The 18,310-nt window shown below is 43.5% G+C and overlaps 12 non-coding genes across 12 annotated transcripts; all 12 read right to left on the reverse strand.

Annotated features, from left to right (window-relative positions):
- Positions 1-379: 379 nt before the first annotated feature.
- TRNAG-CCC (transfer RNA glycine (anticodon CCC)) lies at positions 380-451 on the reverse strand. Its single transcript has one exon. It is a non-coding gene; the product is annotated as a tRNA-Gly (tRNA).
- Positions 452-1,985: 1,534 nt separating this feature from the next.
- Positions 1,986-2,057, reverse strand: TRNAG-UCC (transfer RNA glycine (anticodon UCC)). The gene has a single exon. It is a non-coding gene; the product is annotated as a tRNA-Gly (tRNA).
- Positions 2,058-3,570: 1,513 nt separating this feature from the next.
- TRNAG-CCC (transfer RNA glycine (anticodon CCC)) lies at positions 3,571-3,642 on the reverse strand. The gene has a single exon. It is a non-coding gene; the product is annotated as a tRNA-Gly (tRNA).
- Positions 3,643-5,171: 1,529 nt separating this feature from the next.
- TRNAG-UCC (transfer RNA glycine (anticodon UCC)) lies at positions 5,172-5,243 on the reverse strand. Its single transcript has one exon. It is a non-coding gene; the product is annotated as a tRNA-Gly (tRNA).
- Positions 5,244-6,766: 1,523 nt separating this feature from the next.
- Positions 6,767-6,838, reverse strand: TRNAG-CCC (transfer RNA glycine (anticodon CCC)). Its single transcript has one exon. It is a non-coding gene; the product is annotated as a tRNA-Gly (tRNA).
- Positions 6,839-8,372: 1,534 nt separating this feature from the next.
- TRNAG-UCC (transfer RNA glycine (anticodon UCC)) lies at positions 8,373-8,444 on the reverse strand. Its single transcript has one exon. It is a non-coding gene; the product is annotated as a tRNA-Gly (tRNA).
- Positions 8,445-9,967: 1,523 nt separating this feature from the next.
- TRNAG-CCC (transfer RNA glycine (anticodon CCC)) lies at positions 9,968-10,039 on the reverse strand. The gene has a single exon. It is a non-coding gene; the product is annotated as a tRNA-Gly (tRNA).
- Positions 10,040-11,562: 1,523 nt separating this feature from the next.
- TRNAG-UCC (transfer RNA glycine (anticodon UCC)) lies at positions 11,563-11,634 on the reverse strand. The gene has a single exon. It is a non-coding gene; the product is annotated as a tRNA-Gly (tRNA).
- Positions 11,635-13,149: 1,515 nt separating this feature from the next.
- On the reverse strand, positions 13,150-13,221 carry TRNAG-CCC (transfer RNA glycine (anticodon CCC)). Its single transcript has one exon. It is a non-coding gene; the product is annotated as a tRNA-Gly (tRNA).
- A 1,534-nt stretch (positions 13,222-14,755) lies between these two features.
- TRNAG-UCC (transfer RNA glycine (anticodon UCC)) lies at positions 14,756-14,827 on the reverse strand. The gene has a single exon. It is a non-coding gene; the product is annotated as a tRNA-Gly (tRNA).
- A 1,514-nt stretch (positions 14,828-16,341) lies between these two features.
- Positions 16,342-16,413, reverse strand: TRNAG-UCC (transfer RNA glycine (anticodon UCC)). The gene has a single exon. It is a non-coding gene; the product is annotated as a tRNA-Gly (tRNA).
- Positions 16,414-17,935: 1,522 nt separating this feature from the next.
- On the reverse strand, positions 17,936-18,007 carry TRNAG-CCC (transfer RNA glycine (anticodon CCC)). The gene has a single exon. It is a non-coding gene; the product is annotated as a tRNA-Gly (tRNA).
- Between the last annotated feature and the right edge of the window lie 303 nt (positions 18,008-18,310).

Here is an 18,310-nt window from a genome sequence, read left to right on the forward strand (position 1 = left end):
CACAAGTATGCACAAAATGTTAGGGACTTTTGCCAGATTTATCGGTGGATCTTGCATATTTTTTTCAGAGGCTAGAAATTGCCTAGAAATGCTTTTTAACATAGAGATGCTGGAGTTACAATGTCTGGTCGGGCCTCAGCCCTTCCATTGTTTGCCCACTGTAACAAATTTATTACCAGCACATGTGTGTTGTGACTCTGCTTTATGAAACTTATCATATATTAGGACAATGTATGTAGCAGAAGGTGCGATTGAGATGTTTGCCCACGTATTTGTTTATTTTTTTATATATGGCTGATTAATCTGTTCGTGAAATTTCCATTTTGTGACATGTTGCATTACAATATATCCTGCTTGCAGAATATATAAGTATTTTCAGTGCGTTGGCCGGGAATCGAACCCGGGTCAACTGCTTGGGAAGCAGCTATGCTCACCACTATACCACCAACGCCCTCTGATGTGTTAGCTCTCGGTTCTAAATATTACGTTGCAGAAATCAATGACTATCTTGCACCAGCTTCAATGGTGCATTTGGTTTAGATACCAACATGAGAAGCAGTAGAACGTTTTTTGCAGAGGGTAAGGAACTGGGGATTGAAACCAAGGACAAAGTTGTGCAGAAGAGAAGAAATGAAAAGCAACAGTACAAATAGTAGAAATGAGCATATATAGGCAGCATGGGAAGCAAAGCAGGGAAGAGAAAGAGAACATTCCATGAAATGCCCAGGAGATAGATAAGAGCAGAACAAAAAGGGAAGAATGAAATTCAAAGCATGCCCAGAAAGTTGTGTGAAGCTCCCACCAGTCAGTCATTTATGGTTATAATTGTGTGTCTTTACTTTCAAAGTACAGGGTTGTACCTTTCACGATCACTCTTGTATTACACAGACACGAATAGTTGAGAAGTCTTTTCTCACATAGCTGGCACAAGCTTGCACTTTTCATTTCTGGCTATGTGGAAATGACAGCTTGGTCCTTGGAAGGAAAATCAAGCAAAATTAGCAGAGGATGGTTTCGATCCATCGACCTCTGGGTTATGGGCCCAGCACGCTTCCGCTGCGCCACTCTGCTCCTTTGTGAAAGTGTTCTCTTTATGCAGATGAGGAGGCATTCAGAGAAGTGACGTGGGATTGGTCGGGCTCTCACCTCATTTGCCTAAGTATATCGCAAGGCATGCTGGGTGCAGAAAATCTTTATCTTCCCCTCTCACAATCAGTCACAACTGAAAGTCCAGACCCTCTTAGGCACTAGCCGTTTCAGGCCTTTAACAAGACAACAGCTCTCCAACGCTCTCTGTCTCTCTCTCTCTCTGTGATCCTAGTGCTTGCATGCTCAGTATTTGGCTTTACCTGGGAGCCAGAGATCTACCCGGTGAGGGCTTGCCGGGTATAAGGCTTTAGAGCGTTTGGGAGCGTTCGGTACATGAGAGGACGTTGGACTGGAAGCTATGCAAATTTGAAGCATCCAAACTTCCTGCTGCAGTCGGAGGCTCTTTCCATGGACATCTGCCTTTTGGATTCCTCTAAACTTGCCCTCTGATGAAACATTTTGTGAGCTGCAGTTACCTCCGACGGCTACAAGGTGGTGCTACATTCAGGTGAGGGCACAAGTATGCACAAAATGTTGGGGACTTTTGCCAGATTTATTGCTGGATCTTGCATATTTTTTTCAGAGGCTAAATATTGCCTAGGAAATGCTTTTTAACATAGAGATGCTGGAGTTAAAATGTCTGGTCGGGCCTCAGCCCTTTCATTGTCTGCCCACTGTAACATATTTTTTTACCAGTACATGTGAGTGGTGACTCTGCTTTATGAAACTTATCATATATTAGGACAATGAATATAGCAGAAGGGGCGATCGAAATGCTTGCCTACATATTTGTTTATTTTTTATATAATGGCTGATTAACCTCTTAATTATATTACCATTTTGTGAAATGTTGCTTTAAAATATATCCTGCTTGCAGAATATATAAGTATTTGTACTGCGTTGGCCGGGAATCGAACCCGGGTCAACTGCTTGGAAGGCAGCTATGCTCACCACTATACCACCAACGCCCTCTGATCTTTGCGCTCTCGGTTCTAAACATTAGGACCCTGAGTTCAATGACTATCATGCACCAGCTTCAATGGTGCATTTGGTTTAGATACCAACATGAAAAGCAATAGAAAGTTTTTGTAGAGGGTAAGGAACTGGGATTGAAACCAAGGACAAAGCTGTGCAGAAGAGAAGAATGGAAAGCAGCAATACAAATAATAGATATGAACACATAGAGGCAGCATGGGAAGCAAAGCAGGGAAGAGAAATAGAGAACATTCCATGAAATGCCCAGGAGATAGATAAGAGCAGAACAAAAAAGGGAAGAATGAAATTCAAAGCCTCCACATAAAAGTGTTTGAAGGTCCCACCAGTCATTCATGCTTATTATTGTGTGCCTTTACTTTCAAAGTACAGTGTGGAGCTTTTGACGATCCCTCTCTTGTATTTCAGCAGACACAGATAGTTGAGAAGTCTTTTCTCACATAGCTGGCACAAGCTTGCGCTTTTCCTTGCTGGTAGCGTGGAAATGACAGCTTGGTCCTTGGAAGTAAAATCAAGCAAAATTAGCAGAGGATGGTTTCGATCCATCGACCTCTGGGTTATGGGCCCAGCACGCTTCCGCTGCGCCACTCTGCTCCGTTGTGAAAGTGTTCTTTTTATGCAGATAAGGAGCATTAGGCAGAGTAGCATGGGATTGGTCTGGCTCTCACCTCATTTGCATAAGTATATCCCAAGGCATGCTGGGTGCAGAAAAACTTCATCTTCCCCTCTCACAATCAGTCATAACTGAAAGTCAGACACTCTTAGGCACTAGCCGTTTCAGGCCTTTATCAAGACAGTAGCTCTTGAACCATCTCTCTCTCGCTCTGTGATCCTAGCACTAGCATGCTCAGGATTTGGCTTTACCTTGGAGCCAGAGATATACCCGGTGAGGGCTTGCCCGGTGTGAGGCTTTTGAGCGTTTGGGAGCGTTGTGGACGTTGGACAGGAAACTATGCGAATATGAAGCCTCCAACATTCCTGCTTCAGTGAGTGGTTCTTTCCATGGACATCTGACTCTTGGATTCCTCTCAACTTGCCTTCTGATAAAACATTTTGTGAGCAGCAGTTTCCTTCGACAGCTACAAGGTGGCGCTACATTCAGGTGAGAGCACAAGTATGCACAAAATGTTAGGGACTTTTGCCAGATTTATCGGTGGATCTTGCATATTTTTTTCAGAGGCTAGATATTGCCTAGAAATGCTTTTTAACATAGATATGCTGGAGTTACAATATCTGGTCGGGCCTCAGCCCTTCCATTGTTTGCCCACTGTAACAAATTTATTACCAGCACATGTGTGTTGTGACTCTGCTTTATGAAACTTATCATATATTAGGACAATGTATGTAGCAGAAGGTGCGATTGAGATGTTTGCCCACGTATTTGTTTATTTTTTTATATATGGCTGATTAATCTGTTCGTGAAATTTCCATTTTGTGACATGTTGCATTACAATATATCCTGCTTGCAGAATATATAAGTATTTTCAGTGCATTGGCCGGGAATCGAACCCGGGTCAACTGCTTGGGAAGCAGCTATGCTCACCACTATACCACCAACGCCCTCTGATGTGTTAGCTCTCGGTTCTAAATATTACGTTGCAGAAATCAATGACTATCTTGCACCAGCTTCAATGGTGCATTTGGTTTAGATACCAACATGAGAAGCAGTAGAACGTTTTTTGCAGAGGGTAAGGAACTGGGGATTGAAACCAAGGACAAAGTTGTGCAGAAGAGAAGAAATGAAAAGCAACAGTACAAATAGTAGAAATGAGCATATATAGGCAGCATGGGAAGCAAAGCAGGGAAGAGAAAGAGAACATTCCATGAAATGCCCAGGAGATAGATAAGAGCAGAACAAAAAGGGAAGAATGAAATTCAAAGCATGCCCAGAAAGTTGTGTGAAGCTCCCACCAGTCATTTATGGTTATAATTGTGTGTCTTTACTTTCAAAGTACAGGGTTGTACCTTTCACGATCACTCTTGTATTACACAGACACGAATAGTTGAGAAGTCTTTTCTCACATAGCTGGCACAAGCTTGCACTTTTCCTTTCTGGCTATGTGGAAATGACAGCTTGGTCCTTGGAAGGAAAATCAAGCAAAATTAGCAGAGGATGGTTTCGATCCATCGACCTCTGGGTTATGGGCCCAGCACGCTTCCGCTGCGCCACTCTGCTCCTTTGTGAAAGTGTTCTCTTTATGCAGATGAGGAGGCATTCAGAGAAGTGACGTGGGATTGGTCGGGCTCTCACCTCATTTGCCTAAGTATATCGCAAGGCATGCTGGGTGCAGAAAATCTTTATCTTCCCCTCTCACAATCAGTCACAACTGAAAGTCCAGACCCTCTTAGGCACTAGCCGTTTCAGGCCTTTAACAAGACAACAGCTCTCCGACGCTCTCTGTCTCTCTCTCTCTCTGTGATCCTAGTGCTTGCATGCTCAGTATTTGGCTTTTCCTGGGAGCCAGAGATCTACCCGGTGAGGGCTTGCCGGTATAAGGCTTTAGAGCGTTTGGGAGCGTTCGGTACATGAGAGGACGTTGGACTGGAAGCTATGCAAATTTGAAGCATCCAAACTTCCTGCTGCAGTCGGAGGCTCTTTCCATGGACATCTGCCTTTTGGATTCCTCTAAACTTGCCCTCTGATGAAACATTTTGTGAGCTGCAGTTACCTCCGACGGCTACAAGGTGGTGCTACATTCAGGTGAGGGCACAAGTATGCACAAAATGTTGGGGACTTTTGCCAGATTTATTGCTGGATCTTGCATATCTTTTTCAGAGGCTAAATATTGCCTAGGAAATGCTTTTTAACATAGAGATGCTGGAGTTAAAATGTCTGGTCGGGCCTCTGCCCTTTCATTGTCTGCCCACTGTAACATATTTTTTTACCAGTACATGTGAGTGGTGACTCTGCTTTATGAAACTTATCATATATTAGGACAATGAATATAGCAGAAGGGGCGATCGAAATGCTTGCCTACATATTTGTTTATTTTTTATATAATGGCTGATTAACCTCTTAATTATATTACCAGTTTGTGAAATGTTGCTTTAAAATATATCCTGCTTGCAGAATATATATGTATTTGTACTGCGTTGGCCGGGAATCGAACCCGGGTCAACTGCTTGGAAGGCAGCTATGCTCACCACTATACCACCAACGCCCTCTGATCTTTGCGCTCTCGGTTCTAAACATTAGGACCCTGAGTTCAATGACTATCATGCACCAGCTTCAATGGTGCATTTGGTTTAGATACCAACATGAAAAGCAATAGAAAGTTTTTGTAGAGGGTAAGGAACTGGGATTGAAACCAAGGACAAAGCTGTGCAGAAGAGAAGAATGGAAAGCAGCAATACAAATAATAGATATGAACACATAGAGGCAGCATGGGAAGCAAAGCAGGGAAGAGAAATAGAGAACATTCCATGAAATGCCCAGGAGATAGATAAGAGCAGAACAAAAAAGGGAAGAATGAAATTCAAAGCCTCCACATAAAAGTGTTTGAAGGTCCCACCAGTCATTCATGCTTATTATTGTGTGCCTTTACTTTCAAAGTACAGTGTGGAGCCTTTGACGATCCCTCTCTTGTATTTCAGCAGACACAGATAGTTGAGAAGTCTTTTCTCACATAGCTGGCACAAGCTTGCGCTTTTCCTTGCTGGTAGCGTGGAAATGACAGCTTGGTCCTTGGAAGTAAAATCAAGCAAAATTAGCAGAGGATGGTTTCGATCCATCGACCTCTGGGTTATGGGCCCAGCACGCTTCCGCTGCGCCACTCTGCTCCGTTGTGAAAGTGTTCTTTTTATGCAGATAAGGAGCATTAGGCAGAGTAGCATGGGATTGGTCTGGCTCTCACCTCATTTGCATAAGTATATCCCAAGGCATGCTGGGTGCAGAAAAACTTCATCTTCCCCTCTCACAATCAGTCATAACTGAAAGTCAGACACTCTTAGGCACTAGCCGTTTCAGGCCTTTATCAAGACAGTAGCTCTTGAACCATCTCTCTCTCGCTCTGTGATCCTAGCACTAGCATGCTCAGGATTTGGCTTTACCTTGGAGCCAGAGATATACCCGGTGAGGGCTTGCCCGGTGTGAGGCTTTTGAGCGTTTGGGAGCGTTCGGGACGTGAGTGGACGTTGGACAGGAAACTATGCGAATATGAAGCCTCCAACATTCCTGCTTCAGTGAGTGGTTCTTTCCATGGACATCTGACTCTTGGATTCCTCTCAACTTGCCTTCTGATAAAACATTTTGTGAGCAGCAGTTTCCTTCGACAGCTACAAGGTGGCGCTACATTCAGGTGAGAGCACAAGTATGCACAAAATGTTAGGGACTTTTGCCAGATTTATCGGTGGATCTTGCATATTTTTTTCAGAGGCTAGAAATTGCCTAGAAATGCTTTTTAACATAGAGATGCTGGAGTTACAATGTCTGGTCGGGCCTCAGCCCTTCCATTGTTTGCCCACTGTAACAAATTTATTACCAGCACATGTGTGTTGTGACTCTGCTTTATGAAACTTATCATATATTAGGACAATGTATGTAGCAGAAGGTGCGATTGAGATGTTTGCCCACGTATTTGTTTATTTTTTTATATATGGCTGATTAATCTGTTCGTGAAATTTCCATTTTGTGACATGTTGCATTACAATATATCCTGCTTGCAGAATATATAAGTATTTTCAGTGCGTTGGCCGGGAATCGAACCCGGGTCAACTGCTTGGGAAGCAGCTATGCTCACCACTATACCACCAACGCCCTCTGATGTGTTAGCTCTCGGTTCTAAATATTACGTTGCAGAAATCAATGACTATCTTGCACCAGCTTCAATGGTGCATTTGGTTTAGATACCAACATGAGAAGCAGTAGAACGTTTTTTGCAGAGGGTAAGGAACTGGGGATTGAAACCAAGGACAAAGTTGTGCAGAAGAGAAGAAATGAAAAGCAACAGTACAAATAGTAGAAATGAGCATATATAGGCAGCATGGGAAGCAAAGCAGGGAAGAGAAAGAGAACATTCCATGAAATGCCCAGGAGATAGATAAGAGCAGAACAAAAAGGGAAGAATGAAATTCAAAGCATGCCCAGAAAGTTGTGTGAAGCTCCCACCAGTCAGTCATTTATGGTTATAATTGTGTGTCTTTACTTTCAAAGTACAGGGTTGTACCTTTCACGATCACTCTTGTATTACACAGACACGAATAGTTGAGAAGTCTTTTCTCACATAGCTGGCACAAGCTTGCACTTTTCATTTCTGGCTATGTGGAAATGACAGCTTGGTCCTTGGAAGGAAAATCAAGCAAAATTAGCAGAGGATGGTTTCGATCCATCGACCTCTGGGTTATGGGCCCAGCACGCTTCCGCTGCGCCACTCTGCTCCTTTGTGAAAGTGTTCTCTTTATGCAGATGAGGAGGCATTCAGAGAAGTGACGTGGGATTGGTCGGGCTCTCACCTCATTTGCCTAAGTATATCGCAAGGCATGCTGGGTGCAGAAAATCTTTATCTTCCCCTCTCACAATCAGTCACAACTGAAAGTCCAGACCCTCTTAGGCACTAGCCGTTTCAGGCCTTTAACAAGACAACAGCTCTCCAACGCTCTCTGTCTCTCTCTCTCTCTGTGATCCTAGTGCTTGCATGCTCAGTATTTGGCTTTACCTGGGAGCCAGAGATCTACCCGGTGAGGGCTTGCCGGGTATAAGGCTTTAGAGCGTTTGGGAGCGTTCGGTACATGAGAGGACGTTGGACTGGAAGCTATGCAAATTTGAAGCATCCAAACTTCCTGCTGCAGTCGGAGGCTCTTTCCATGGACATCTGCCTTTTGGATTCCTCTAAACTTGCCCTCTGATGAAACATTTTGTGAGCTGCAGTTACCTCCGACGGCTACAAGGTGGTGCTACATTCAGGTGAGGGCACAAGTATGCACAAAATGTTGGGGACTTTTGCCAGATTTATTGCTGGATCTTGCATATTTTTTTCAGAGGCTAAATATTGCCTAGGAAATGCTTTTTAACATAGAGATGCTGGAGTTAAAATGTCTGGTCGGGCCTCAGCCCTTTCATTGTCTGCCCACTGTAACATATTTTTTTACCAGTACATGTGAGTGGTGACTCTGCTTTATGAAACTTATCATATATTAGGACAATGAATATAGCAGAAGGGGCGATCGAAATGCTTGCCTACATATTTGTTTATTTTTTATATAATGGCTGATTAACCTCTTAATTATATTACCATTTTGTGAAATGTTGCTTTAAAATATATCCTGCTTGCAGAATATATAAGTATTTGTACTGCGTTGGCCGGGAATCGAACCCGGGTCAACTGCTTGGAAGGCAGCTATGCTCACCACTATACCACCAACGCCCTCTGATCTTTGCGCTCTCGGTTCTAAACATTAGGACCCTGAGTTCAATGACTATCATGCACCAGCTTCAATGGTGCATTTGGTTTAGATACCAACATGAAAAGCAATAGAAAGTTTTTGTAGAGGGTAAGGAACTGGGATTGAAACCAAGGACAAAGCTGTGCAGAAGAGAAGAATGGAAAGCAGCAATACAAATAATAGATATGAACACATAGAGGCAGCATGGGAAGCAAAGCAGGGAAGAGAAATAGAGAACATTCCATGAAATGCCCAGGAGATAGATAAGAGCAGAACAAAAAAGGGAAGAATGAAATTCAAAGCCTCCACATAAAAGTGTTTGAAGGTCCCACCAGTCATTCATGCTTATTATTGTGTGCCTTTACTTTCAAAGTACAGTGTGGAGCTTTTGACGATCCCTCTCTTGTATTTCAGCAGACACAGATAGTTGAGAAGTCTTTTCTCACATAGCTGGCACAAGCTTGCGCTTTTCCTTGCTGGTAGCGTGGAAATGACAGCTTGGTCCTTGGAAGTAAAATCAAGCAAAATTAGCAGAGGATGGTTTCGATCCATCGACCTCTGGGTTATGGGCCCAGCACGCTTCCGCTGCGCCACTCTGCTCCGTTGTGAAAGTGTTCTTTTTATGCAGATAAGGAGCATTAGGCAGAGTAGCATGGGATTGGTCTGGCTCTCACCTCATTTGCATAAGTATATCCCAAGGCATGCTGGGTGCAGAAAAACTTCATCTTCCCCTCTCACAATCAGTCATAACTGAAAGTCAGACACTCTTAGGCACTAGCCGTTTCAGGCCTTTATCAAGACAGTAGCTCTTGAACCATCTCTCTCTCGCTCTGTGATCCTAGCACTAGCATGCTCAGGATTTGGCTTTACCTTGGAGCCAGAGATATACCCGGTGAGGGCTTGCCCGGTGTTAGGCTTTTGAGCGTTTGGGAGCGTTCGGGACGTGAGTGGACGTTGGACAGGAAACTATGCGAATATGAAGCCTCCAACATTCCTGCTTCAGTGAGTGGTTCTTTCCATGGACATCTGACTCTTGGATTCCTCTCAACTTGCCTTCTGATAAAACATTTTGTGAGCAGCAGTTTCCTTCGACAGCTACAAGGTGGCGCTACATTCAGGTGAGAGCACAAGTATGCACAAAATGTTAGGGACTTTTGCCAGATTTATCGGTGGATCTTGCATATTTTTTTCAGAGGCTAGATATTGCCTAGAAATGCTTTTTAACATAGAGATGCTGGAGTTACAATGTCTGGTCGGGCCTCAGCCCTTCCATTGTTTGCCCACTGTAACAAATTTATTACCAGCACATGTGTGTTGTGACTCTGCTTTATGAAACTTATCATATATTAGGACAATGTATGTAGCAGAAGGTGCGATTGAGATGTTTGCCCACGTATTTGTTTATTTTTTTATATATGGCTGATTAATCTGTTCGTGAAATTTCCATTTTGTGACATGTTGCATTACAATATATCCTGCTTGCAGAATATATAAGTATTTTCAGTGCGTTGGCCGGGAATCGAACCCGGGTCAACTGCTTGGGAAGCAGCTATGCTCACCACTATACCACCAACGCCCTCTGATGTGTTAGCTCTCGGTTCTAAATATTACGTTGCAGAAATCAATGACTATCTTGCACCAGCTTCAATGGTGCATTTGGTTTAGATACCAACATGAGAAGCAGTAGAACGTTTTTTGCAGAGGGTAAGGAACTGGGGATTGAAACCAAGGACAAAGTTGTGCAGAAGAGAAGAAATGAAAAGCAACAGTACAAATAGTAGAAATGAGCATATATAGGCAGCATGGGAAGCAAAGCAGGGAAGAGAAAGAGAACATTCCATGAAATGCCCAGGAGATAGATAAGAGCAGAACAAAAAGGGAAGAATGAAATTCAAAGCATGCCCAGAAAGTTGTGTGAAGCTCCCACCAGTCATTTATGGTTATAATTGTGTGTCTTTACTTTCAAAGTACAGGGTTGTACCTTTCACGATCACTCTTGTATTACACAGACACGAATAGTTGAGAAGTCTTTTCTCACATAGCTGGCACAAGCTTGCACTTTTCCTTTCTGGCTATGTGGAAATGACAGCTTGGTCCTTGGAAGGAAAATCAAGCAAAATTAGCAGAGGATGGTTTCGATCCATCGACCTCTGGGTAATGGGCCCAGCACGCTTCCGCTGCGCCACTCTGCTCCTTTGTGAAAGTGTTCTCTTTATGCAGATGAGGAGGCATTCAGAGAAGTGACGTGGGATTGGTCGGGCTCTCACCTCATTTGCCTAAGTATATCGCAAGGCATGCTGGGTGCAGAAAATCTTTATCTTCCCCTCTCACAATCAGTCACAACTGAAAGTCCAGACCCTCTTAGGCACTAGCCGTTTCAGGCCTTTAACAAGACAACAGCTCTCCGACGCTCCCTGTCTCTCTCTGTGATCCTAGTGCTTGCATGCTCAGTATTTGGCTTTTCCTGGGAGCCAGAGATCTACCCGGTGAGGGCTTGCCGGTATAAGGCTTTAGAGCGTTTGGGAGCGTTCGGTACATGAGAGGACGTTGGACTGGAAGCTATGCAAATTTGAAGCATCCAAACTTCCTGCTGCAGTCGGAGGCTCTTTCCATGGACATCTGCCTTTTGGATTCCTCTAAACTTGCCCTCTGATGAAACATTTTGTGAGCTGCAGTTACCTCCGACAGCTACAAGGTGGTGCTACATTCAGGTGAGGGCACAAGTATGCACAAAATGTTGGGGACTTTTGCCAGATTTATTGCTGGATCTTGCATATTTTTTTCAGAGGCTAAATATTGCCTAGGAAATGCTTTTTAACATAGAGATGCTGGAGTTAAAATGTCTGGTCGGGCCTCAGCCCTTTCATTGTCTGCCCACTGTAACATATTTTTTTACCAGTACATGTGAGTGGTGACTCTGCTTTATGAAACTTATCATATATTAGGACAATGAATATAGCAGAAGGGGCGATCGAAATTCTTGCCTACATATTTGTTTATTTTTTATATAATGGCTGATTAACCTCTTAATTATATTACCATTTTGTGAAATGTTGCTTTAAAATATATCCTGCTTGCAGAATATATAAGTATTTGTACTGCGTTGGCCGGGAATCGAACCCGGGTCAACTGCTTGGAAGGCAGCTATGCTCACCACTATACCACCAACGCCCTCTGATCTAGGGGCTCTCGGTTCTAAACATTAGGACCCTGAGTTCAATGACTATCATGCACCAGCTTCAATGGTGCATTTGGTTTAGATACCAACATGAAAAGCAATAGAAAGTTTTTGTAGAGGGTAAGGAACTGGGATTGAAACCAAGGACAAAGCTGTGCAGAAGAGAAGAATGGAAAGCAGCAATACAAATAATAGATATGAACACATAGAGGCAGCATGGGAAGCAAAGCAGGGAAGAGAAATAGAGAACATTCCATGAAATGCCCAGGAGATAGATAAGAGCAGAACAAAAAAGGGAAGAATGAAATTCAAAGCCTCCACATAAAAGTGTTTGAAGGTCCCACCAATCATTCATGCTTATTATTGTGTGCCTTTACTTTCAAAGTACAGTGTGGATCCTTTGACGATCCCTCTCTTGTATTTCAGCAGACACAGATAGTTGAGAAGTCTTTTCTCACATAGCTGGCTCACGCTTGCGCTTTTCCTTGCTGGCAGCGTGGAAATGACAGCTTGGTCCTTGGAAGTAAAATCAAGCAAAATTAGCAGAGGATGGTTTCGATCCATCGACCTCTGGGTTATGGGCCCAGCACGCTTCCGCTGCGCCACTCTGCTCTGTTGTGAAAGTGTTCTTTTTATGCAGATAAGGAGCATTAAGCAGAGTAGCATGGGATTGGTCTGGCTCTCACCTCATTTGCATAAGTATATCCCAAGGCATGCTGGGTGCAGAAAAACTTCATCTTCCCCTCTCACAATCAGTCATAACTGAAAGTCAGACACTCTTAGGCACTAGCCGTTTCAGGCCTTTATCAAGACAGTAGCTCTTGAACCATCTCTCTCTCTCTCTGTGATCCTAGCACTAGCATGCTCAGGATTTGGCTTTACCTGGGAGCCAGAGATATACCGGGTGAGGACTTGCCCGGTGTGAGGCTTTGAGCGTTTGGGAGCGTTCGGGACGTGAGTGGACGTTGGACAGGAAACTATGCGAATATGAAGCCTCCAACATTCCTGCTTCAGTGAGTGGTTCTTTCCATGGACATCTGACTCTTGGATTCCTCTCAACTTGCCTTCTGATAAAACATTTTGTGAGCAGCAGTTTCCTTCGACAGCTACAAGGTGGCGCTACATTCAGGTGAGAGCACAAGTATGCACAAAATGTTAGGGACTTTTGCCAGATTTATCGGTGGATCTTGCATATTTTTTTCAGAGGCTAGATATTGCCTAGAAATGCTTTTTAACATAGAGATGCTGAAGTTACAATGTCTGGTCGGGCCTCAGCCCTTCCATTGTTTGCCCACTGTAACAAATTTATTACCAGCACATGTGTGTTGTGACTCTGCTTTATGAAACTTATCATATATTAGGACAATGTATGTAGCAGAAGGTGCGATTGAGATGTTTGCCCACGTATTTGTTTATTTTTTTATATATGGCTGATTAATCTGTTCGTGAAATTTCCATTTTGTTACATGACAATATATCCTGCTTGCAGAATATATAAGTATTTTCAGTGCGTTGGCCGGGAATCGAACCCGGGTCAACTGCTTGGGAAGCAGCTATGCTCACCACTATACCACCAACGCCCTCTGATGTATTAGCTCTCGGTTCTAAATATTACGTTGCAGAAATCAATGACTATCTTGCACCAGCTTCAATGGTGCATTTGGTTTAGATACCAACATGAGAAGCAGTAGAACGTTTTTTGCAGAGGGTAAGGAACTGGGGATTGAAACCAAGGACAAAGTTGTGCAGAAGAGAAGAAATGAAAAGCAACAGTACAAATAGTAGAAATGAGCATATATAGGCAGCATGGGAAGCAAAGCAGGGAAGAGAAAGAGAACATTCCATGAAATGCCCAGGAGATAGATAAGAGCAGAACAAAAAGGGAAGAATGAAATTCAAAGCATGCCCAGAAAGTTGTGTGAAGCTCCCACCAGTCAGTCATTTATGGTTATAATTGTGTGTCTTTACTTTCAAAGTACAGGGTTGTACCTTTCACGATCACTCTTGTATTACACAGACACGAATAGTTGAGAAGTCTTTTCTCACATAGCTGGCACAAGCTTGCACTTTTCCTTTCTGGCTATGTGGAAATGACAGCTTGGTCCTTGGAAGGAAAATCAAGCAAAATTAGCAGAGGATGGTTTCGATCCATCGACCTCTGGGTTATGGGCCCAGCACGCTTCCGCTGCGCCACTCTGCTCCTTTGTGAAAGTGTTCTCTTTATGCAGATGAGGAGGCATTCAGAGAAGTGACGTGGGATTGGTCGGGCTCTCACCTCATTTGCCTAAGTATATCGCAAGGCATGCTGGGTGCAGAAAATCTTTATCTTCCCCTCTCACAATCAGTCACAACTGAAAGTCCAGACCCTCTTAGGCACTAGCCGTTTCAGGCCTTTGACAAGACAACAGCTCTCCGACGCTCTCTGTCTCTCTCTCTCTCTGTGATCCTAGTGCTTGCATGCTCAGTATTTGGCTTTACCTGGGAGCCAGAGATCTACCCGGTGAGGGCTTGCCGGGTATAAGGCTTTAGAGCGTTTGGGAGCGTTCGGTACATGAGAGGACGTTGGACTGGAAGCTATGCAAATTTGAAGCATCCAAACTTCCTGCTGCAGTCGGAGGCTCTTTCCATGGACATCTGCCTTTTGGATTCCTCTAAACTTGCCCTCTGATGAAACATTTTGTGAGCTGCAGTTACCTCCGACGGCTACAAGGTGGTGCTACATTCAGGTGAGGGCACAAGTATGCACAAAATGTTGGGGACTTTTGCCAGATTTATTGCTGGATCTTGCATATTTTTTTCAGAGGCTAAATATTGCCTAGGAAATGCTTTTTAACATAGAGATGCTGGAGTTAAAATGTCTGGTCGGGCCTCAGCCCTTTCATTGTCTGCCCACTGTAACATATTTTTTTACCAGTACATGTGAGTGGTGACTCTGCTTTATGAAACTTATCATATATTAGGACAATGAATATAGCAGAAGGGGCGATCGAAATGCTTGCCTACATATTTGTTTATTTTTTATATAATGGCTGATTAACCTCTTAATTATATTACCATTTTGTGAAATGTTGCTTTAAAATATATCCTGCTTGCAGAATATATAAGTATTTGTACTGCGTTGGCCGGGAATCGAACCCGGGTCAACTGCTTGGAAGGCAGCTATGCTCACCACTATACCACCAACGCCCTCTGATCTTTGCGCTCTCGGTTCTAAACATTAGGATCCTGAGTTCAATGACTATCATGCACCAGCTTCAATGGTGCATTTGGTTTAGATACCAACATGAAAAGCAATAGAAAGTTTTTGTAGAGGGTAAGGAACTGGGATTGAAACCAAGGACAAAGCTGTGCAGAAAAGAAGAATGGAAAGCAGCAATACAAATAATAGATATGAACACATAGAGGCAGCATGGGAAGCAAAGCAGGGAAGAGAAATAGAGAACATTCCATGAAATGCCCAGGAGATAGATAAGAGCAGAACAAAAAAGGGAAGAATGAAATTCAAAGCATCCACATAAAAGTGTTTGAAGGTCCCACCAGTCATTCATGCTTATTATTGTGTGCCTTTACTTTCAAAGTACAGTGTGGAGCTTTTGACGATCCCTCTCTTGTATTTCAGCAGACACAGATAGTTGAGAAGTCTTTTCTCACATAGCTGGCACAAGCTTGCGCTTTTCCTTGCTGGTAGCGTGGAAATGACAGCTTGGTCCTTGGAAGTAAAATCAAGCAAAATTAGCAGAGGATGGTTTCGATCCATCGACCTCTGGGTTATGGGCCCAGCACGCTTCCGCTGCGCCACTCTGCTCCGTTGTGAAAGTGTTCTTTTTATGCAGATAAGGAGCATTAGGCAGAGTAGCATGGGATTGGTCTGGCTCTCACCTCATTTGCATAAGTATATCCCAAGGCATGCTGGGTGCAGAAAAACTTCATCTTCCCCTCTCACAATCAGTCATAACTGAAAGTCAGACACTCTTAGGCACTAGCCGTTTCAGGCCTTTATCAAGACAGTAGCTCTTGAACCATCTCTCTCTGGCTCTGTGATCCTAGCACTAGCATGCTCAGGATTTGGCTTTACCTTGGAGCCAGAGATATACCCGGTGAGGGCTTGCCCGGTGTGAGGCTTTTGAGCGTTTGGGAGCGTTGTGGACGTTGGACAGGAAACTATGCGAATATGAAGCCTCCAACATTCCTGCTTCAGTGAGTGGTTCTTTCCATGGACATCTGACTCTTGGATTCCTCTCAACTTGCCTTCTGATAAAACATTTTGTGAGCAGCAGTTTCCTTCGACAGCTACAAGGTGGCGCTACATTCAGGTGAGAGCACAAGTATGCACAAAATGTTAGGGACTTTTGCCAGATTTATCGGTGGATCTTGCATATGTTTTTTCAGAGGCTAGATATTGCCTAGAAATGCTTTTTAACATAGAGATGCTGGAGTTACAATGTCTGGTCGGGCCTCAGCCCTTCCATTGTTTGCCCACTGTAACAAATTTATTACCAGCACATGTGTGTTGTGACTCTGCTTTATGAAACTTATCATATATTAGGACAATGAATATAGCAGAAGGGGCGATCGAAATTCTTGCCTACATATTTGTTTATTTTTTACATAATGGCTGATTAACCTCTTAATTATATTACCATTTTGTGAAATGTTGCTTTAAAATATATCCTGCTTGCAGAATATATAAGTATTTGTACTGCGTTGGCCGGGAATCGAACCCGGGTCAACTGCTTGGAAGGCAGCTATGCTCACCACTATACCACCAACGCCCTCTGATCTTTGCGCTCTCGGTTCTAAACATTAGGACCCTGAGTTCAATGACTATCATGCACCAGCTTCAATGGTGCATTTGGTTTAGATACCAACATGAAAAGCAATAGAAAGTTTTTGTAGAGGGTAAGGAACTGGGATTGAAACCAAGGACAAAGCTGTGCAGAAGAGAAGAATGGAAAGCAGCAATACAAATAATAGATATGAACACATAGAGGCAGCATGGGAAGCAAAGCAGGGAAGAGAAATAGAGAACATTCCATGAAATGCCCAGGAGATAGATAAGAGCAGAACAAAAAAGGGAAGAATGAAATTCAAAGCCTCCACATAAAAGTGTTTGAAGGTCCCACCAATCATTCATGCTTATTATTGTGTGCCTTTACTTTCAAAGTACAGTGTGGATCCTTTGACGATCCCTCTCTTGTATTTCAGCAGACACAGATAGTTGAGAAGTCTTTTCTCACATAGCTGGCTCACGCTTGCGCTTTTCCTTGCTGGCAGCGTGGAAATGACAGCTTGGTCCTTGGAAGTAAAATCAAGCAAAATTAGCAGAGGATGGTTTCGATCCATCGACCTCAGGGTTATGGGCCCAGCACGCTTCCGCTGCGCCACTCTGCTCTGTTGTGAAAGAGTTCTTTTTATGCAGATAAGGAGCATTAAGCAGAGTAGCATGGGATTGGTCTGGCTCTCACCTCATTTGCATAAGTATATCCCAAGGCATGCTGGGTGCAGAAAAACTTCATCTTCCCCTCTCACAATCAGTCATAACTGAAAGTCAGACACTCTTAGGCACTAGCCGTTTCAGGCCTTTATCAAGACAGTAGCTCTTGAACCATCTCTCTCTCTCTCTGTGATCCTAGCACTAGCATGCTCAGGATTTGGCTTTACCTGGGAGCCAGAGATATACCGGGTGAGGACTTGCCCGGTGTGAGGCTTTGAGCGTTTGGGAGCGTTCGGGACGTGAGTGGACGTTGGACAGGAAACTATGCGAATATGAAGCCTCCAACATTCCTGCTTCAGTGAGTGGTTCTTTCCATGGACATCTGACTCTTGGATTCCTCTCAACTTGCCTTCTGATAAAACATTTTGTGAGCAGCAGTTTCCTTCGACAGCTACAAGGTGGCGCTACATTCAGGTGAGAGCACAAGTATGCACAAAATGTTAGGGACTTTTGCCAGATTTATCGGTGGATCTTGCATATTTTTTTCAGAGGCTAGATATTGCCTAGAAATGCTTTTTAACATAGAGATGCTGAAGTTACAATGTCTGGTCGGGCCTCAGCCCTTCCATTGTTTGCCCACTGTAACAAATTTATTACCAGCACATGTGTGTTGTGACTCTGCTTTATGAAACTTATCATATATTAGGACAATGTATGTAGCAGAAGGTGCGATTGAGATGTTTGCCCACGTATTTGTTTATTTTTTTATATATGGCTGATTAATCTGTTCGTGAAATTTCCATTTTGTGACATGTTGCATTACAATATATCCTGCTTGCAGAATATATAAGTATTTTCAGTGCGTTGGCCGGGAATCGAACCCGGGTCAACTGCTTGGGAAGCAGCTATGCTCACCACTATACCACCAACGCCCTCTGATGTATTAGCTCTCGGTTCTAAATATTACGTTGCAGAAATCAATGACTATCTTGCACCAGCTTCAATGGTGCATTTGGTTTAGATACCAACATGAGAAGCAGTAGAACGTTTTTTGCAGAGGGTAAGGAACTGGGGATTGAAACCAAGGACAAAGTTGTGCAGAAGAGAAGAAATGAAAAGCAACAGTACAAATAGTAGAAATGAGCATATATAGGCAGCATGGGAAGCAAAGCAGGGAAGAGAAAGAGAACATTCCATGAAATGCCCAGGAGATAGATAAGAGCAGAACAAAAAGG

This window comes from Lissotriton vulgaris, chromosome 9 (assembly GCF_964263255.1).
Source record: "Lissotriton vulgaris chromosome 9, aLisVul1.2, whole genome shotgun sequence".
NCBI classification, from domain to species: domain Eukaryota; kingdom Metazoa; phylum Chordata; class Amphibia; order Caudata; family Salamandridae; genus Lissotriton; species Lissotriton vulgaris.